We start from the raw sequence: 10,737 nt of genomic DNA on the forward strand, positions 1-10,737 counted from the left end.
TCCGAAGTTTACGTATATGTTTAATATTGGCAAATGAGCACCACTTCTAGTCGGTAAAATAAAATAAAGTATTGCCACGTTGCTGCCAAATAGAGTATGAATGAACTAAAATATGATACCATGGGATGGGCCTATTCCAATGTCCTATGGGTTATACCTTCGAAATTAACAATTATTAAAACTTTAAAAATAACTTCCCTTTACAATGAACTTGTCTCACAAACGCGGGTGTCAGCATTCTTGGCTCCACAATGCAGCTGTTGTCGGAAAAGGGGAAGATTAGTAGACTGGAAGTCTAAAACATAAAGTAATTGGGCTTCAACTCAAGAAGTGAGCTCGAAGAGCGAACTGCATCTCGCCTAAAGAAAATCGCGACGGTATTAGCCATTTATCGAGACAACTTATAATCACGACAACGTGGTCTCATCAGAAGGACATCGCCACAAATATTATCCAAGTTAATCTGGCAAATAAAACAAATTCAAGGTAAGTTACTTTACAAGTTATAATTTTACTTTACATTACATTCAGATTAGATGTCTCACATGAAAGGGCTAACTTATGATACGAAAATATAAATTTTTATTTACGGACAAGGCGCGCGATTTGTTCCTTTGGTAGCGAGGTTCGGCTGCTACCAAGTTCCTGAGAGGAACAATTAATACGCGTGCCAATTAGGTTATCAATCCGCCAAGAATTTAGTTCCAAGAACATCGGATGTAACTTATGCTAACAAGTAACTGGGTTGCGAAAATATGTACTATATGAAGTAAAACTAAATAATGGTACATAATCATGACGTATAACTTAATGTACCTGCTGTAAATTGTATTGTTGTTGAAAGTCCAGTGTAAGTAAAGGCTGTTACGGTACAAGGCGACTAGCGTACACGACATTACACTCTCACGCCTCTAAACCAAATTGCTTTTGTATGTGAGGGTTGTAAAGACTTCATGTTAAAAGAAACATTCAGATTACCAAGCAGCGCCATCTCTTTAATGAAATGCACCTACATACGAGTCCCCTTGAAGCTGTGTCACAATGTGAAATTACCGCTCAAACACCGCACTGTGCATAACTTCCCTCACCAAATATCAATACTAAAGTCAATCCAACACTCTCCACTAGCTTATTGAGTTGTGAGAATGAAATTAGTAGACATTAGAAACCATTACTTCCTTCATCAAGTATTGATACTAAAGTAAATCCGATACTCTCGACTAGATTATGAAGTTCTGTAGTTCTGTGAATGCACTTAGTAGAAATTAAAATCATTACTTCCTTCATCAAGTATTGATACTAAAGTAAATACGATACTCTCGACTAGATTATGAAGTTCTGTAGTTCTGTGAATGCACTTAGTAGAAATTAAAATCATTACTTCCTTCATCAAGTATTGATACTAAAGTAAATACGATACTCTCGACTAGATTATGAAGTTCTGTAGTTCTGTGAATGCACTTAGTAGAAATTAAAATCATAACTTCCTTCACCAAATATCAATACTAAAGTCATACTAAATACAAATAATTATATTGATAACTTATTATAATGTGACCTACCTAGGCTTTTCCAACAGCCAGACAGGTTCTGGCATTATAGAAGGCTTTTACTTTATATTTTTATTACCTTAGAAACACAGATTTAGTGAATTTGTTCTGGGTAAAATAAACCAACCAAACTAAAGTAGACCAATTTATTCACATACAATAACGTATCTAAGAAATGTTTATAAAAAAATTGACTAGTAGAGGTAATCTTTGGTGGAAACAAAAGTGTTTAATGTTTCTTGGTCAAAAATTCGACCATTCCTTTAAAGGCTTCTACCCCCTTCTGGTTCACCTCATAGCCAGGGAGGGAAGTTTTGGCCTTGGCCAACCAGGTAGCGACTTTGGGGTACTTGCTAACATCGTAACCAACCACCTGAAATATTACAAACACTTTGAAGTAAAATAAATTAAAAAACAAAACAGGTTTAGTTAGTTACACTTGTTTGTAAATCTAGATACATAATGAAACCATTTGTTTTGAGGCTAAGGCAGTCTTGGGGCTCTTTGAAATTAAGTATCAAAATATTATATGCGCGAAGTCTAACATGCAGATGTCAGAACTGCAATATGTCATTTTCATAATATTCCTGCCAGCATATAAAGGCCAGTTGTTACAATATTTTACATTTTACACAAGCCAAGAAAATTTGAAGTCATATTTTCTAATTAGATATTAAGCAATATACTTTTAAGATCTTACAAGTCATTAACAAACTATAAATTTAATTTAATATTAATCATTTAGTTTTATCATATTCTATAGTAATGACTGTAAATTCATGTTTTGCTTGATTTAAATCATATTCAGTCAAAAAAAACATTGATGAGGGTTCTTTCTCTGTGATTTCTTGACAAATGGATATCACAAATAACCACACTAAAGGATTGTTAAGCTGAAGCAATATTTTTATATCAACAAAGTAGTTTAGAGGCTTTCGTTATGAATAGTGTTTCAATTGGGTGTAAGTCCTTGAGATTAGACTCTTGGAAGCAATGGACTTTATGTTGCTAAACACAGTACACACTTCAGCAGTGGAGACCGTGACCAAGATGGAGATGTCAGCCAGGGTATAAGTGTCGCCAGCTACATACTTGTTGGTCTTCAAGAAATTATCCAGGAAGCCAAATGCTTCATCCAGCTTCTTCTTTTTCTCTTCATCAAAAGGCGCTCCTCCAAAGATCATTGGGTACTGAAAATATGAAGAGAAGTTATAAATTTTACTCAGGATGTAGTCTCTATTGCTATAATGTGCCTTTCACTAGATATTATAAAGAAGTATTGATAATTATCCAATTTTATTCTTGGACTATGCGAATCTCTTAGAGCTGATTGAACTGTGATTCAATACTGTTTGGCAATTCAATATGATCAATATTTAATTTATTCGAAGATTATAATAATGATTTATATAATGTATCTTTTCAACATTTCTATGATATTTATTTAGTGACATGTTGCAAAACAATTGCACTGATATTTACAAAAATGTAAATACTTACAAATTATAATTTTGTAAATAACAAACGCAACCATAGTTTATATTATAAACAGTGCAACTAACATTTTTCTTTTTCTTTATCCATGTTCAGCACTGGAATAAGATCATAAGGTTGGCAATTAATTAATTAGAATATATAGTTAATTCATCCAGAATGTACAGCATCCTTTGAATTTTTGTACAGTATGTTATTTTTTACAATGGTATTTTAATATACATTTCCATTATTTACCAATATAGAATACCAAACTTTTGCGTTCTTTAAAACTATATCTATGTATATTTTATAACCTGTATGAGACTTTGACACTATGAGGATTAGTAAGTAACAATTGCTTTTTTTTCTCAAAGTGCAAAGTACTGTTCGAATGTTTTTAGTAATACTTCGATGGTAAAGCATTTGACTGTTTTTATCATATCCCTGCCAGTTTAGCCTACGGCAGATAAAATATATAGAGTTCATAACTGACACTGTAATATCAAAGATAAATAATAACAAGTTTTGAAGAGAGTATGACCATCCAACTTAACATATGTTAATTAAACAAAACTTGTGGCTATAATTCAAAGAATTTATGCGCAAGTATTCTGCTTTTGTGTGTTGCATAATTAAATAAATACAGATTTTTAGTTTATTTACAAAATAAAGTGTTTCGTTGGTCCTCTAAAATGCAATAAAAATGAAGTTGAAAACACGTTTTCATATATTAGACAACTACTAGACATTTAAAGTACATACTTATTGCCCATGCCCTTTTCATTCGAAGCAATGTAAAGCAAATGCTGAAAATACTCACATACAAATCAGAAAATCTCTGGAAGAGAGTTCCCGCGTCAAAATATAACCTCTGGTTTACAAGGGCGCGTTTTTTTAAGATCCTGGGGGTAAAATGTGCTATATTTTCCGTACTTCTCCGCCAGGTACATTATGATGGCTCGGCTGAAACATTTAATGGAAACGAGTGTTTATTACTTATTATAATGAGTATATATAAAAACATTTTAGCTGTCTTAAAAAAATTCGAAAAACGATTATAAAAAATGAATTTCTTAAATAATAAAATAATGTTTACCTTGCGAAAATAATTAAGTTTTAAATTGTATAGCAAAAAGGATTAATAAGGTTTTTTTGTAAACAGTCATTTATAAATAAAACTTATAAACTCACCTTTCATTAAGAGCAAGTCCATTGTCTACAATAGTAGGTACTGTGTGTTGAGGATTCATCTGAAAACAAGAAAAGGTTTTTTTTTTATTTGTACTGACTGAGCAATGTTAAATTATTACCACAGCATACAATAAACCAAATATATTTGGTTTCATCAGTTAAATACTTGAATGACTTGAAAGTATTTATATTGGTTCTTTTCAACTAAACAGGACTCTGATTAACATATTTTACAAATCTGTGGAGCTATCTTAACAGGATTCTTAAAATTAATTGAAATACTTACAACTGAAGTTATTATTTTACTATTCCAATCCGTTGTAACATGATACGTAATGTACAAGCTTAAAAAAACAATATATTTTTAAACAATTTCGTGTGGTATTTTTTCACGTTATTTATTCATTTTTTACTATTTACTATTTATAAGTAAATATACAGTACCCTACATCGTTATTTATTTTTAACATAATGATATTTAACATATCAACATACTAACAACATGATAATGATGTTCGACTGTTCGAAAATAGACTAGTATTTAATGGACCATACCTTGAGATACTCTGGGGTCATGTGCTCTCCTTTCATCAGGTCAATGATGTGGAGGGTGACTTTCACCCCCAAAGCCTTGGCTGCCAGCAACACGACACGGCTAGGAGGGCTGGCAGGGGCGTAGTAGACGTTGATACCCATGACTGAAACACGTCACCAACACTCTATCATTGGTGGCTTGAACAACAGAATCTTTTTATTTTATAGAAATATTAATTTATTGATTACTAGTTTCAAAAAGGCTTTAGGCAAAAATGGTAGTCAATACACCAGGAAGACTCGCCTAAGTAGAGCATAGATGAAGTTACACATTACATGTTTCTAATAAATAATTGGCTAATTTAATGTATTTATTAATAATACGTAAACCATTTTTAATCTTTGACACAAAATTAAACATTGTCTTTGTTTCTCCTAATCACAGTTATGTTCATGATCAATGATCACATGTAATATTCTATCAAACATATGTGTGTGTGTGTGTGTGTGTGTGTGTGTGTGTGTGTGTGTGTGTGTGTGTGTGTGTGTGTGTGTGTGTGTGTGTGTGTGTGTGTGTGTTTGATAGAATATTGGTGTCATTCAGACCTAATGGTGTTATTCATTTAACTGATTTTAAAAATTCACCAAAAACAGTCTGTTGTTAATATATTTTACTCAATATGACTAGCAAATTTTATGAGTATTACAAAAAATATTAAATTACTTATTTTTTTATATTTATATAATCAGACATTATTAAGGTTCATCTGATTTTAAAGCATATTCTAATAAACAAAAGATTTTGAAGATTTGCATTATTTTAAACTAAAAAGTTTCTATATTGAATAAGTTGTAAAGTTCTACTTATGTGAAATAAATATATGTTAATGACGTATTAACCTATTATAATCACTGTGAGGATTAATATTAGGAATTGTCTATTAAATACTATACTGATAGTGGTTGAATTTCATTATGAGTCCTGAGGATGATTCTTGAAATTCGACTATATCAGAGTAATTCAATTTATTTCAACACTTATGTATGAGGTAAACTCTCCCATCGTTAGACATATAGCCAGCTTGCTAAAAAACACACACTTATTTAATCAAAGCGTTGTTAAATAAACGCTTTGATTGTAACAATGAATATGTACTTAGTTTCACTATTTATTGGTAGTACACGTCTCCAAGTCCGAGATGTGATATTCCAAGTGAAATCAACGAGATAGAGGAATGGTTGATTTTGTTAATAACGTAAGATCCCAGAATAGAATAGTGAATTACAATGAAAATTAAATAGTAGACATACATCTCAAACTTTCAGCTTTTAAATTAAAATAACACGGAATGCTTATATTTATAATTGTTTAAAGCGTCTAATCTTTAATAACCATACCTCAAGCACGCCTGTTGATAAACATTTGTGTAAAAAATTCATGTTATGGACGTGAACTGCTATTAGTATAACGTGTACGCATTTTACTTTGGTTTGGAATTTGTAGAATATTCATACTAACATATGTTTCAAGCCGTGTCTTAGACTCTTCAAAGTACTGCAGTATTTACTTTTCCTCAATCGGGAACACTAACCAGGTCACTGACGTGAGTTAACACTAATTCACTAAAGATTTAAGGAATAAATTTAAACTAAATAATCGTTTAGTAGCCTATAGTTTGTATGTATGTATAATAATTCTCATTGGTGTTTTTGCGGTCATCCATGTTGTTTTCTCTTCTTTCTTTTCATTTTATAGTTTTTATATTTATATTTATTGTTTTCTTAATATGTCAAACACTTTCAGTAGCTTAGCTTATAGTGTAGTTTGTTTTTGTTAGTCTAGTTTATTATTGTTACTTTTAGTATAGAGTCTAAGGTTACCCTTTTATGGTATTATTATTTGAATTTCCTTTTGAAGAGTTTTATTAATGACCTAAATTTTAGCTTTTATTTATTTAAGTAAATCAATATTAGTATAAGGTATTATATTGTTGGTTGTTATATTATTGGTATAAGTTCAGTTCCTTATATAATTTTTGTTATTTAATCACAATTTTTATTGCGTGTTAATGTACATACGTGGTGTTGTGATATTAACTATTGTTAGTTCTAAATTTGTCTATTTTTATTGATTTTACTTTAATGCACTACCGTAAACTGGCGGTAACCGTTAAAAAATATATAAGATAAAATAAATTGAAAGCGCTCCAAAATATTATACAACAAAAACTCCTCAGTTGCGATATAGATTAAAAGACAACTAATAAGTAGATTAAATAGATTAAATTCTCGAGTAAACTAATCAACAAATAGTTTTCTAACCTTCGTGTAGTTGCAGAACAGAATGTCTAAAGTACTTTGCACACTTGCTGAGGGTGTCTGAGAAAATGATAGTTGTGAGAGGCGAGGAAGGCTATATGTATTACGAGGGGGCCTGGAATATTTAGTCATTCATGAAACTGTATATGACCTCATCTCACTACGGAAAACCCATTCTCTGGTTCGCCTCTCTCCCAGCGGTCGGGTGCGTACCGGCGGCATTTAGTGTTGTGTGTAGTGATAGTGCTGACTGATAGGTATATCACCACTTCTAATGTTGAATCAGTTATTTTTATTGAAGATGTCATTGTGTCGTTTTGCTTAGTTATCTCAATGACGGGATTGTAAATAAGCCGATAACTGCAACTCATCGTGACGTAGCTTTCTTGCTTAAAGTATTAAGTGGATCTGTCACAATTTTAAAATATCTGTACAAATGCACAAAGATGTTACTATAAAGGATATTTTTATAGAGAATTGGGTACTAGAACTCCGGACCAAATTAAATATTCTTCTTAAGTAATGGATTTGTTTATTGTACAAACACAAATTTAATTATTAGATTCATTATATCAATTACCTAACTAATCAAGGCACTCCTTATTTGTTACTATTAATAACAGTCGCTCTCAACCAACATAGCTCATATCCCATGATCCGTTCGTATTGCACTGAAGCATCTCAAATTTTTAATCCCAATATTTTGAACAAATGTGATATTTCTACTGTACACCTAATGCAACTATTTTTATATTTACAGTATTAAACACGTACAGAACACACATACAGTATTAGACATGAAGCAACATTTCTTAACATTTCGTTAAAACTTGTACTATATTTTAACCCCTTAAAATGAATTTTAATGTAAAGAGAGGGGAAAACAACAGCCCAAACCAACCTAAATTAGTCAAAACCATCAATTCAAATTCCATATCACTCGTTATTTTTACAGTATTCATAAATAAACGGTAAACTTATTTTAATTAAATAAGATTTGGTGCCATTACATTATTCTCCTAAAATGTAATGCTTTTAGTTTCTTTTTATTTAACAGAACTATATACTTTGCAACTTAAAAAATCAGTTTGAAATAAATATAGTGTAGTCATAACTACACGTTGAATTGCAGCAAACCGCTCCAACCATAAATGTATTCATTTTGTACTTATATAAAGTGATTTCCAGACCAAAAATTTGTGTCAGTCATCCTTCGTTGAACTAAAGAATAAGTGTAGGCTAGCTATTCGAAAATAATATAATTAATTAATTAAGTCTTTAACAACTTTTTTATTTCGATCTGATTTTGTGTATATAATTGGGTTAGAGACTATATATTATATGAATCATGTGATTGGATTCACGATTAAACCCACGATTATAGAGTAAGAATTTCTACTCTTGATAAACAACGTTTTTTTATACAGAACACGAAACTAAAACTTATAAGTGACATTTAACTACATTACATAGGAAGCTCAACATAATCCTACATAATCATACTGGATCTATTCTATGTCATAAGAGTGTCATAAACCTAATTACCAGAGCTGTACTCAGAAAAAGATATTTGGTAGGGTCCATTCATTTCCCGCCACGGTCCATTCAAATAGGCACCAGAAGACCTGGGCCCCGGTATAGTAGATCGAAAACCCCTGTCTAAGTACGGGCCTGCCTACCATCAATAGTAAATAAAACAACCATAAATAAAAAGTATATTTTTTGTATCTCCTTTACAATAAAGTAATACAATCTTGGACATAGCACTGTTTTATATATTTATGAAAAAGTTCGTTAGGAATGATACCTGTTTCTTCCTCTGGCTAATGACACCTTATCAGTATAACTTTCTAATATAACTGTCAAAAACAACCTGCTTACCAAATATGTGATACCTTTAAAAATTCACTTAAGACAAGCACTCCTCATTAAAATTATACCTGTTAATACTATAGCCTTCTCAAAATCTGTAAACATGAGACAATATTTGAAATCATTTGAGTACGAGAATAAGCACCACAATCTCAACTCACTTGCCATTTTCATGTTCAGGTAACACTTTTACAAATCGTCAATGGCATCATTTTATACAGGTATTCGAAACGAAAGATGAACCTGGGAACCCTGAACCTGCATTTTCACCATATTTATCGTGGCAATACAAAATTACTCCAAAATAAAAGGTTTATCACGGTTCGCCAATATTCAAAGAAGAAAACATTATGGATACTTTTGCAGATTTTTCCCAACTAGGAAATTCTCAGATGTTCCAGTGAACGTATCTGCACACTTCCAATTGATACGTAGGAGTAGCATCACACAAGAGTCTTTGATGCTAAAAAACCGGGTTATCACGTTACAAGTTCTTCAGTGTTTTGATTAAGCTTTAAACTTTAAAGAGCTCTAAGTTTCTGCAAAATCCTCTTGAATCTATTATCCGCAATACATTAAAAAATGAATGTAGACTATACTATTTTATTGTAGTAGAGAGAAGTTACACAATCGTCCAATAACTTTGATTGTGCAGTTTCTTTGTTTTGCAAAAAGTTTTCCAATAATAGGGGCTCCTCCTTCAATGGATTATTTTAGCTGACCTAAATAGCTGTAGTTAGATTAACGATTTTACCTTTCTTCGTTAATAGAACAATAAGACAAAGAAGTGGAGTTAACCTAATTATGGGAAAACAAACCACCGGCTGTTACTGTTGTTGCGGAAGTGTTATATAATGCAGTAGCAAGAGGGTATAGCCGCAACTATCCCACGTGCTCAGAATTCTGTTGGTCAGACTGCCCAAGGGAATCTTCTTAGTCATATAAAATAGGACGACATGCATTAGTTACAACTATTGGTAACATGAGTTTATCACAAAATATTTTTATAATCTTATAAGATTTGTCACTAATACTTTTGAGGCGCAAAGATTTATGAAGAAATTTAAATATAAATTAGATTTATTAATTAATCTATATTAATTATTGTGAGATTTATACTCTTACAACGTAATTTTATATTTAGAGAGAGTAATATTTTTGAAAACGCCGTCATAATAGGCATACGTCATCCCTTCTAGATTCTCTTTTAAAGTATAAAAGGAATAAGAAGATACGTTTACCAAGATATCAACAGACGTTTATAGCCAACTGTCAAGATTAACGGCTTGTATTACCTCTAGGAACGTGCTCGTGTATGTATGCACCGAATATCGACTATACTATGATGGCCTTAAAGCTACGGTTTTCTTTATTAATATCGCGTATAGCTAAGAGTAAACATTTAGTTTTAAGGACATATGAATAATTCACAGTAGAATTTTATATGCAATTACATTCTGTTTTTGGTTGTAAGTAGGCTACAATCATTATAAATGTTCATTTATCATTTACACGTTTCATTAAGATATTATAAACATAATACTTTAATTTACTTAACAAACTACAAATATCTAAATAATTTATGAAAATTATAGTTAAAATTGATATAAACCTATATACGTAATTATAATGTATAAAACTCAATTATGTAACACGCATAAATTTGGAAACACAAATTAATGAGAGCAATATTATAGACCTTATTTATTACACTAGCGTGATTTTATATCACGAAATTACATTTAATTCAATTACGAACACTTTAGAAATAATTTAAGTAATGTAATAAAATATT

At 31.2% G+C, this 10,737-nt stretch overlaps 1 pseudogene; it reads right to left on the reverse strand.

Annotated features, from left to right (window-relative positions):
- Nucleotides 1-1,682: 1,682 nt before the first annotated feature.
- On the reverse strand, nt 1,683-7,256 carry LOC124354933 (annotated as a pseudogene).
- Between the last annotated feature and the right edge of the window lie 3,481 nt (nt 7,257-10,737).

The sequence above is a fragment of the Homalodisca vitripennis genome, chromosome 2, assembly GCF_021130785.1.
Source record: "Homalodisca vitripennis isolate AUS2020 chromosome 2, UT_GWSS_2.1, whole genome shotgun sequence".
Lineage (NCBI taxonomy): Eukaryota > Metazoa > Arthropoda > Insecta > Hemiptera > Cicadellidae > Homalodisca > Homalodisca vitripennis.